Raw genomic sequence first — 12,285 nt, 5'->3', positions numbered from 1 at the left:
ATGATTACTAGTCGCTCTGATCTCGCGTCAATTGGACATTGCTGATCAAGAAGGTTTATCTTGGAATGGGGCCCAGTTGTAATTTATTTTATTTTATTTAAAAAATCAAATTTTATTGATTTATTGAACGTTTTATGTCTCTCGATAAATTTATTAATAATTTGATTGGAACGGTAATTTACAGGGTATTTCAAAAGGTGATGCAAAAATTTGAATGAGTTGTAGGGGGTGAGTTGAGAAGTATGCCTGTTTTTCCCCATTTTCCTACGATGAGTTGAAAGAGCGCCAGAGAGCTTCAAAGTGTAATCTAATTGCCCCTGGAAGTAGGCTGCAACAAGCGCAAAACCAAGCAGCAGGGACTTTAAATACTGTTTAAGTTACCTTTTTACGCTGGTTACCTCGATTTGTCTAAAAAGTCCTATTTTACCTATCACACGAACCCAAACCTTAATGTTCGCGTTTCCCTGCTGCTTGGCGTTGATTGGCTTTTCAGAATCACGTGATTATTAACTTGTTAAATACGTGGTTCCGGGAAGCTAATAGATCGCGGACAACTCGCCTTTGCTTTGAGTTCCCGGAAGGTGCTGCCACCTAGAAGCATTTTTGTAAACCTTTTTAATTTTTTGATAGAGCTGTCATTTGCTGTAAATCAGACAACTTAAGACTCGCAGTTTGAAAAGGTGATAAAAAATAGCATCTTATTATTGAGTAACGTAACGGTCAACGATAGAGCTTATCTAAGCGAACGTTTTGCGTTTTATACCAGCAACTCATCCGATAATTATTTACTTCTGGCGTTGGCCGCTAAGTGGCTTTATGTAAACTAACAAGATGTCACGCAATTTTAAGTACACACAACAGCCCTTGATGTTTTAACTATATTCTAAATATTAATTTTAAATTTGAACAAATTAACTTAACAATCCCAAGATTAATTTTATTGAAAAATAATATTTCGAGTTACTTGGTTTTGTAAATAATGTAGCGGAGCGAGAACATGTTAATTTAAGGAGGATGGTTAACTTTTATTCAATAGGTAAAGCTCTCCAAATTATTCGTAAAACGTTTTGATCAAGTAATTTATATTTCTGTATTATCCGATTAATTTTTTGATAAATTTGTAAAGTTAATCGGAAAAACGACGTTTTTTTCAATAAAAAGCTCAAATTTTACGAATAATACATGTTTTTTAATAATTTTCCGAAATATTAACCGGTAAATTTCTTTGCATTTTTTCCCGAAAAAAATCAATCTAAACGTGGCTAATGATTAACCGTCCCCGACCTCTAGGGAAGAATAAAGTAAAAGCCTCTTTTTCGTTCAAGCTGAACGTTTTACACATAAAAATTAATTTTGTAAGTTTTAATACAAAATTAAAAGAGTTCAGCTTGAAATAGCGCGAAAGTAGACCATGGCCACTGTAGTCTTCCCCCTTAAATTAATATTTAGACAAACCGAATTTTTCGAGTTACCTGGTTTTGGAAATAAGGTAGCGCGTGTATCAATTGGCACGAAATTCAAATATCTCAATAAGTGCATACGTGGGTTGTGGGGTCCCGCGAATAGATCTTAAAAGAAATTGATTTGAAAAATTCAACGGTTATATTGTGTAAATTGGCGCGTGCTTGCTCGGAAGGGATAATCTTATTGGCTAAGACAAATGCGGATAAATATTGCTAAGCCCACGTGATTCTATTTTATTATCAGAATAAATAATTACACGTGCGACGAAAAAATGGGCGATATCATCGAGATTCACGCGTTTTTAATTTAAAAACCCTTCCTTTTGACGGTTTTTATTTTGGAGCGAATAATTTCTTTTAGCGTCTATTGGCCAGAAATCTCACTTAAAATTTAAATTTATTAATGAAACCGAAAACGCAGTTCCGAAATGATCAGTAGTAACTAAAAATATAATTTTCAACCAAGTCGGTCTTAATTAAAAAAAAGTACGTAGATTTAAATGCGGATTTCGCCAAAAGTTTTAAAATGGGCAAATGACCAGCTTGTGGGCCCCCGATCTCCAAAATTCATAACGGGCTACCAAGGGCATGATATTTCCTTTCGATTGAAACACCTCTCAAGCTCTTGCCACCTGTTACATTGTAGCCATGTACCACCGCGTTCCCACGCCACTGCTAATTGTTCATTCAGTCAAATTAATACGAAAGTATACAATACCAAATGACTTTTTTTATGTGCTCGCTAAAAGGGTTAAGGGATAACACGGTTGGTAAAAATATCCGAAATTAAATTCCCTGACATTTACAGGTTTTCCCTGAGCAAATTGCCAAATTTTCCCTAACCATGCATTTTGTAGAATAAATGAATGGTTTTCAAAAATATTTTCTTTCAAAAATTTATTTGCCCGATTTTTTTGGGGTCATTTTAAAATTCCCCTACTATTTGGAACCATTTTCTTATTCCCTGACTTTTCCCCAACCTTTTGGAAACATTTTCAAATTCCCTGACTTTTTGGAGACATTTTCAAATTCCCTGACTTTTACAAGTTTTCCAGATAGTGTACGAACCCTGGACTACAATGTACTTGGAATTTATGGAATGGAGCAATTCTCTCAAGCGAGAGTAAAATAGACAAAATGCAAGCCAATTTCGAAATCGTGAAGGGCCCAACCTTTCAAATGCTACCCCTTAATCTCGAGTGAAGGCAGATTTCCGTGGCCAAGTTTAATTTATAGAAATTCCGGTGATAATGTTTGAGAAATTTTCAAGTCACTGTAAGCGAACTACGAATTATTGCATCCACTACTAACAAGACAAAAGCACGTTTTAACGAACATTTTAAGGAAAAGGAATTTCCTACAGGCTTGAACTGGTCAAGAATGTGTTTATTTATAGTCCGGGACATTGGCTAGGTCGAGATTGGGGAATTTAAAAGGTCCCCAGCTTGTGAGATACGAATGAGATACAGGGTTAATTTAATTATTATTTGGTAGATAATTAAAACTAGGGTTGTTAATTTTCCGGAAAAATAAAATGCGGAAAAATTTTCCGCAAATCGGAAAAATAAAAAATTTTAACATAAATTACTTTTTAAGGGTTTTTAATGTTTTAAACTTTTTATCGATTTAAAATGACTAATATCAGTAAACATCCTACAAAACATTAATAGTGTTACATTTCAACCAGTTTAAACTAGTCTGTAGGTTTAGTTTTACTTTTAGATTAGAAAAAATGAGGTGAAAATTCCGCTTTATTTAAATTTGCAAACAATATATTAGAAAAATCATGGAATGAAAACGTTTTTAATATTTTTCGGAAAAATACGGAAAATTTTCCGAAAAAAAGGCCTCGGTAATTTTCCGGAAAATTTTCCGAGCGGGAAATTTTCCGCGGAAAATTTTCAGACTTAAGCCTGGTTTTCACTGGGCTAAAAAACGGCGGAAACTGTTTTACGCAAATATATTTCCGGCGGATTTTCCAAGGCTTTTCCGCAACTGGTTTTCACTGGGGATTTTTTCAAGCGGTTTGTAATTTGGCGGTTTCGATAGCGCATGCGCTGAAGATTGTATCTTTACTGACTCACCGAATTAAAATGGACGCCATAGATAGCTCCACTGATTTTCTTTCATTTCATGGTTTTTAAAACATCTATTTGCTTTATCATACAAAAAAGGATAAGCGCGAACCTCTTATTCATTCATTCTTTTTTGTTTAGAAGTCATCGTGACAAACTGACTAAATTACAATAACAATGTTTATAAAATAAACGCGTCGCTTTTTAAGCCTAACAAATTGAATCAAACCGAGAGTAGTGAGCAAGTGACGTCAACGCACGATCTTCACTGATTGGTTAGCACATTGCGTTGCGTTTTAAAAATTCGGAAAAATAGAACTTCCATTCCGCGCTTGTTCGCGGAATATCGCGAGCTTTCCGTAAAATTTTACGGAAAATATTTTTCCGCAAACGGCGCGGAAAGCCAATTCCGCTGTATTTTAGCCCAGTGAAAACCAGGCTTTACAACACTAATTAAAACTATACTAAAATTAAGTGTGTCAGTATAAGATTTTTGCAGGGTAATATTTTAAGAATGGTTAGACATTTTTGATGAATTTCGGATTAAGTTATTAGATAATTTTCTTGGAAGTTGCCTCTTTTGGTCGCTAGAGGGTTTATCATTTTGGGAATGAGTTATTTCCACGTGACTTGAAGCGTGGTTCCTTAATTATTTCGACAACTGACAGACTTACGAAGAATCATAGGACGGCAGCCGGTTCGCGAATGTGGGCTGGAAGTCATCAAAGCAGAAAAATAATAAAGTAGTACTTAGAAAAGAACCTCAGGACATAAATGTACTTGAACTTTCTGGCAACAATATCCGATCCCAGAAGCGGTAAGGTTTCGCGTAATTGATCCCTTTCTTGGAGAGACTTATAAGGAATCAATAATAATGCATTTCAATATTTTGCCGTGTTGGTTTATCGCGCTTCTTTGGGAATTTGTCGATCGTCCAGGGTTGTTTGATTAAAATCAAGTTGATTTAAATCAGCGATTTAAATCGCGATTTTAATCAAATGATTTTTTTTTAAAAATCGTTGATTTAAATCTGTTCCTATAAAAGATTGTTTAAAAGGTATTAACTTTCCATAAATGAGAGATTTACTATTTAATTATTATATTTTAGGCCTGTTTTGTCATTATATTACACTATAACCTATCACTACCACGATCCCTTCCCCACCTCATTTTTGGTGTTTTGAAAATAATGGACTCTCGGAGGCTGAGAAATTGTTTTAAACTGGACCTGTGGCCAGTAGAGCCTAGGTAGTTTAATTAAAAAACTGGCCACTGGCCACTTACCATTTTTAACCTTCAAAATCAGGCTTTCATAATTTATGGTCAAATTATCTACTCTTGACAATATGTGCTAGGGTATAGGCTTAATAGGTTAGTTATTATGGGTATTTCAAAATTTTGGAGTGTTAAATAAAGAACTATAAATCTTGAAGGGAAAAACTTTGAATTAATTAAGTTTTCACCCGGGGCCACTAACACCCCAGGCATTTAATTTTTAAACTGGCGATTGGCCTGTGATAGTGCATTATTTCTCACACTGTTTAGTTTTACTTCAAGGTTACTCCTGTGATACAAATATACTTATTTCTTGGAATAAATATTTTTTGACATGATAAAACTGTCTAAAACTATTGAATATTATTTATAAAAAATAATAATTATATCAATAAGCTTATATATTGCTTTTAATAAGTGACAAAAACCTAAAAATTAATAAAAAATAAAAAAATCGATTAAAATCAAAAAAATCGATGTTTTTGATTTTTTTAAAAAAATCAAAAAAATCAACAACCCGGCGATCGTCGTAAGTGCCCGCAAATATAGGGTGACCACTGGAAAAGTACATTTTGGAATTTTAAATTCGATTTGTATGAGAATAAAGAAAAAGCTCTTTAGAAATAACAGAAAAAAATGTTTAAAATTCTTAAGACGAAATAGATGGTGTAACGGAGCTGGATGGTGTAAAACGTAACCTAAGGGTTGTTGCAAATGCTAATTTTTTCAAAATGCAAAATATTTTCTCCATCACTCAAAATTGGTTTTTCTTAACGTAAAATGTAAAATGGTTTTTGCAGCTCAAAATAAAAATACCAAATGCATTTGGAAAATGGTTTTTTCAAATAAACAGTTAGTTGGTAATTAATAATTAATTATTAATTATTACTAGTAATTAGTCATTAATTATTAATTACTAATTAATATTATTAACTAGTAATTAGTAATTAATAATAATGACGGAGAGATTTCAAAAGCATCCTCGCAGCCAGCGTGGGAAATAAAGCGGCGGCACTGTACGAATGTTCGTTTGCTTCTGAGTAAGTGAGTAACTTAGTATCGCCATCTATAATTACTTGGGAGAAAATAGCAGACGAACTTTCTCTACCAGAGTAAAAACATTTTGAAAAAGCATTTTGAAGATGATTTTCCAGCATATCAAACCCACAAAATGCAAAACAGTTTCTTAGAAACTCAAAATGTCAAATGTAAAATTCCTTTTCTAACTCAAAATGCAAAATGTCAAATGTAAAATTCCTTTTCTAACTCAAAATGCAAAATGTATAATTCAAAATACTTTTTCTAACTCAAAATGCAAAATGTATAATTCAAAATACTTTTTCTAACTCAAAATGCAAAATGTATAATTCAAAATACTTTTTCTAACTCAAAATGCAAAATGTATAATTCAAAATACTTTTTCTAACTCAAAATGCAAAATGTATAATTCAAAATACTTTTTCTAACTCAAAATTCAAAATGTATAATTCACAATACTTTTTCTAACTCAAAATGCAAAATGTATAATTCAAAATACTTTTTCTAACTCAAAATGCAAAATGTATAATTCAAAATACTTTTTCTAACTCAAAATGCAAAATGTATAATTCAAAATACTTTTTCTAACTCAAAATGCAAAATGTATAATTCAAAATACTTTTTCTAACTCAAAATGCAAAATGTATAATTCAAAATACTTTTTCTAACTCAAAATGCAAAATGTATAATTCAAAATACTTTTTCTAACTCAAAATGCAAAATGTATAATTCAAAATACTTTTTCTAACTCAAAATTCAAAATGTATAATTCAAAATACTTTTTATAACTCAAAATTCAAAATGTATAATTCAAAATACTTTTTCTAACTCAAAATTCAAAATGTATAATTCACAATACTTTTTCTAACTCAAAATGCAAAATGTATAATTCAAAATACTTTTTCTAACTCAAAATGCCAAATGTAAAATGCAAAAATACTTTTTCTAACTCAAAATGCAAAATGTATAATTCAAAATACTTTTTCTAACTCAAAATGCAAAATGTAAAATGCAAAATACTTTTTCTAACTCAAAATGCCAAATGTTAAATGCAAAATACTTTTTCTAACTCAAAATGCCAAATGTTAAATGCAAAATACTTTTTCTAACTCAAAATGCAAAATGTAAAATGCAAAATACTTTTTCTAACTAAAAATGCATTTTGAACCCAACGTAACCTTTCTTTTCATTATAATGTAGAGGGTACAAAACCTCTTTGGCCCGCAGAAAGGGGATGCCAGTTTAAATCCCACCCCAATTGAACCACGAGGTCGCCATTGCTATGATGTGAAAAGGCATCATTTTTAAAGGGAATTTGGTTTAAAGTATAACAGAAAAATTGGAATTTCGGAAATAGTATGTCTTAACGGATTTTTTGGACCGTTAATAAGTGGCTGGAAATGTAAGATATTGTCTAAAAACTAACGTTATGATAACTGACGTAGTTTTGTGGAAAATTGGCTAGAAATTAGACCTTCTCTATCAAAACACGTAATTGCAAATGGTACATGGTCAGAAACATTTCCCATAAATAGTAAAATTGTGTAATTAAAGGAAGTTATAGAAATACTTTAAAAATAAGAAAATTATATGAAAACATTATCTTAAAAAAATTCCAAAGTTTGCAGTAGTTTAACAGATTAGGAAATAAACCAATTAACTTATGTTATTTACCAAGATATCAAATCTTAAATCAATAATTATAAGATAGTTAACTTTCTTCCCTTTAAAATTTCCTTCGTTACACCCACAGGTCAAAGTCCTCGAGTGTTTAAACATTGTCTGAACCGAAACACAGAGGCCTATCTTATATCTTGCTCATTCTAGGAAACTTGCTACGTTTGGGCGTTAAAACTAGCTTTTCATACCAAAAAAGGAGGAAATTTTACGAATTATTTTGGGTAGAGGTAGATTATTTTGGCAATATTGCAGTTAACAAATAGTAACTCCTGGCCACAAAAGAACTTGTGTTAGAATTTAGAATTGTTCGATCTTACTTGTCTAGTGTTAGAATTTAGTACTGTTCGATCTTACTGTTCTAGTGTTAGAATTTAGAACTGTTCGATCTTACTGTTCTGGTGATATGATTTTAAAACTGTTCGATCTTTTTGTAGTAGTGTTAGAAATTAAAACTGTTCGATCTTATTGTTCTAGTGTTAGAATTTAGAACTGTTCGATCTTACTGTTCTAGTGTTAGAATTTAGAACTGTTCGATCTTACTGTTCTAGTGTTAAAATTAAGAACTGTTCGATCTTACTGTTCTGGTGATATGATTTTAAAACTGTTCGATCTTTTTGTAGTAGTGTTAGAAATTAAAACTGTTCGATCTTATTGTTCTAGTGTTAGAATTTTGAACTGTTCGATCTTACTGTTCTGGTGATATGATTTTAAAACTGTTCGATCTTACTGTTCTAGTGTTAGAATTTAAAACTGTTCGATCTTACTGTTCTGGTGTTAGAATTTAGAAATGATCGATCTTACTGTTCTAGTGTTAGAATTTAGAACTGTTCGATCTTACTGTTCTAGTGTTAGAATTTAGAACTGTTCGATCTTACTGTTCTAGTGTTAAAATTTAGAACTGTTCGATCTTACTGTTCTGGTGATATGATTTTAAAACTGTTCGATCTTTTTGTAGTAGTGTTAGAAATTAAAACTGTTCGATCTTATTGTTCTAGTGTTAGAATTTAGAACTGTTCGATCTTATTGTTCTAGTGTTAGAATTTTGAACTGTTCGATCTTACTGTTCTGGTGATATGATTTTAAAACTGTTCGATCTTACTGTTCTAGTGTTAGAATTTAAAACTGTTCGATCTTACTGTTCTGGTGTTAGAATTTAGAAATGATCGATCTTACTGTTCTAGTGTTAGAATTTAGAACTGTTCGATCTTACTGTTCTAGTGTTAGAATTTAGAACTGTTCGATCTTACTGTTCTAGTGTTAGAATTTAGAACTGTTCGATCTTACTGTTCTGGTGTTAGAATTTAGAACTGTTCGATCTTACTGTTCTGGTGTTAGAATTTAGAATTGTTCGATCTTACTGTTCTAGTGTTAGAATTTACAACTATTCGATCTTACTGTTCTAGTGTTAGAATTTAGAAATGATCGATCTTACTGTTCTAGTGTTAGAATTTAGAACTGTTCGATCTTACTGTTCTGGTGTTAGAATTTAGAACTGTTCGATCTTACTGTTCTAGTGTTAGAATTTAGAACTGTTCGATCTTACTGTTCTGGTGTTAGAATTTAGAAATGATCGATCTTACTGTTCTAGTGTTAGAATTTAGAACTGTTCGATCTTACTGTTCTAGTGTTAGAATTTACAACTGTTCGATCTTACTGTTCTAGTGTTAGAATTTACAACTATTCGATCTTACTGTTCTAGTGTTAGAAACTAAAACTGACTTAAGTTACACGGGTAACAATGCTACTATTCGCGACCAAAAACTATCGCTACACCCACTTTGGTTCGCCATTGAAACCTAAATAGGTAGCGGCTAAAGCAGACGCTATTAGTTTTTCCTCATCGTTAATGATACTTTCATTTTAATATAATTTGTGCATCGTTTGCTTATATTTTGATAAATTTATTTTATAAAACGACTAGATCATAGGCGCAACATCCGAGAAACTAGCACCGTTACGCCACCTAGACTCGTTTCGGTCGCGAATATTATTTGTCCTAAAAATATTCACCCCCTGTTACATTGTCACCCTAAAAAAAGCGTTCCATTTAATATTTGAAATTTTAAAGTTCATTATCTTTAAAGTAGTTCACGTTTACAGTTGCAATTTAGAAGCACAAATTTAACATAAATCGGATAATAATGGCTGTTATCGATACGAAAGTAATTTCGTAAATTTCCTTAAATTATTTCAGTGATCTAATTCTTTAAAAAAAGCAATATCTACGTAGGAGTACTATTATTATTACAAAACCAGTTTCCATTTATAAAAAATAAAATATAAAACGTACCTAAGTCTTTTCTGCTTTCCTTGAATATAATCGTTATTAACCCAGTTTCTGAGGCGACACCCCGCAGCAGCAGTTTCTAGAAGAAGTTTTTCTTGGCATCGCAAACACGAAGAGGAAAGTTAGAGCCATTGCCAAAAATCGAAACCGAAATGACTCTTCGCGATCCAACACTATCTCCCCGATTTGCCACGCGAACTATCGACGAGAATTGCGCCGTCTTATCTCCGTGCCACACAACGACTTTCAACAACAATAATAATAACAAATCCTATCGTTCGAAGCGCTACATCAATCGATAAATCGTAAGAGGTTTATCGCTAGATATTAATTTATAAGAATAAGACGTTGTCACTTACTCGATCGAGCGAATGGACGCGAAACTAAATCGAGGAGAATGCCTTCGACCAAAGCGCGACTACGCGAGCTCTAAATATCGGAATGTTTTCCCTAGAGCCAGTACTTAGATTTGTTTTTTTTTTGTTTAGTAGGGAACGGGCGTCGAAAAAAGATGTTGCTTATTTAAGCTAGCTAGTCTCGGCGTAGTTGCCTTCACGATTTTACGAACCTTGGTCCAAACCGGTTTTACTTCGAAATTTCCCCCTAACTTAGGAGGAAAATATTGTGTTACCGCGCGATATAACGAAACGCGAAAGTTAAGGGCGACCGCGGCAATGTCGTACGCCTCCGCTCAGACGCGTTTCAACGACGAAGTGATTCAAGTGAAGAGAGGAATTCGGTCCGCCAGAGAACGGACCGATAGCGAAAGTTCGGAGAGACTTTTGGCACATTGGCCTCGTTCCCAGTTTTTGGCCCCCCGTACCAGGTGTAATCCCCCTCCACGCCTCACGTCTGTCCAGTCACTTGGTACTGTTGGTGAAGGCGACAACTAGTCATCATAGTTCCTCTATGCTTTCATTTCGTAAATAAATTTACTGTGGTTTTCGCCATCGAGGGAGAACCACTAAAGCTTTCATTTCGTAAATAAATTTACTGGGGTTTTCGCCATCAAGCGGTAATATTAAATACATGATAACATAATAATAATTATAAGATGCACACTAACGAATAATAAGAGAAAAAAGTGCCGGGTAAAAAATCTGGCAGCGCTGTAAATTATTCGCATGCTAAACCGGGAAGTAAACAAACAAAATGGCGGAGCCGAGGGTTAATTAGAAACGCTTGCAATCTTGGTTGGGGAAATCCATTAAATAAAGGGATGTTATCACGCAGTTACGATTGTAAAGCTGACGAACTCTTTGTGACGTCACGGTTACATCCACTTCCTATGTCTCTGAATGCGCGAAAAATGATGCGCAGAAAACAGAGACATTTGGAATTTTGGATAGAAGGTGAATACTCTTCACATGTTCCGAGACAAAAGGTGTACACTTTGTACGCCAAATTAAACAGTTCGCTTGTTTTGGTGGAGAGAATGATTCTACACCGTGAACTATTCGTCGGTATAATCTTGGAGGAATAAAACAAGTATACAGGAGTTGCGGAGAGCTGCGAAATCGGTTTCGTCAGTGACTGTGAACTCGCGCGAGACGGAGGGGTTCAAACGCGACTAGCGCCAGCTTCATACGGAATTTTGCAACTATTCTCATTTTATATCATTGTTTTCGCGTCGTCTGGTTTTCGCCGCCCCGGCCGCCCAGCCCTAGTTACGGTCCTGCTGCTTGTCCAGAACATTTTCACCCTGATTCCCAACAGGATCGGAGCAAAATGACGTCATAAGGTTACTTCGCTTATCCAAGCGATGAGAAACCTCCTGTAGGTGGTTTTTTTTCGCCTGTTCTGGGTTTTTTGAGCAGGTTAAAAAGTGTAGCCATATGACGTCGTTTTACTTCAATTCTGTCTTGACGAAAAAAATGAGTTGGAGTAAGAAGGGAGTAGTTATAGGTTAAAGGTTATTTATAACAAGTTGGCAAGCCAAAATATACCTCTCCTCGGAAGAATGGTCCCTAGTGGTATTAATTTCTCGACACGACCCCCAAAGATATCTCCGCAATTCAGAGTTATTTACGAAAAACGTATTCTCGGTTCAAACCCTGCCCGGTAAAAATTTTAATTTTAATTTAAATAATTGAGACGAAACAATCGAGTTTAATTTATTCAGAATATTATAAATTAAGTAGTTACAACAGCGAGTTAGACTTACTAAAACAATGCACAATTGAATTTAACCCTTTTTACAGTACATGTTTATCAGTTGAATATAATACTAAGCAAATTTTAATGAAAGAAATATCTACAGATGGTAATTGTATTTTTCTCGCTTACGAAATACTTGCCGCATCTTTAACGCTCATTTTATTTCAACACTCGTAGACTTCCAGTTGACGTTGTGACACATACCGCATGAAAAAGACCAATGCCGTCCAATTTCCAATATCATATAATGACTCGCACACCCAGGAAATCATTGACTGCGATAGAAATCGTAGATATCCAAATATCCACA

At 33.7% G+C, this 12,285-nt stretch overlaps 1 protein-coding gene across 1 annotated transcript in view; it reads right to left on the bottom strand.

Annotated features, from left to right (window-relative positions):
• LOC149959865 (uncharacterized) overlaps positions 1-10,651 on the bottom strand; it is a 33,132-nt gene extending 22,481 nt beyond the window's left edge. Inside the window, exon 1 of the mRNA XM_090166568.1 lies at positions 9,822-10,651. The gene's annotated coding sequence lies outside the window, so the exon portion shown is untranslated. The remainder of the gene's footprint in view (positions 1-9,821) is intronic.
• Between the last annotated feature and the right edge of the window lie 1,634 nt (positions 10,652-12,285).

Source organism: Leiobunum rupestre, chromosome 2, assembly GCF_980474605.1.
Source record: "Leiobunum rupestre chromosome 2, qqLeiRupe1.1.hap1, whole genome shotgun sequence".
NCBI lineage: Eukaryota > Metazoa > Arthropoda > Arachnida > Opiliones > Sclerosomatidae > Leiobunum > Leiobunum rupestre.
This window is presented reverse-complemented; position numbering and strand designations above follow the sequence as displayed.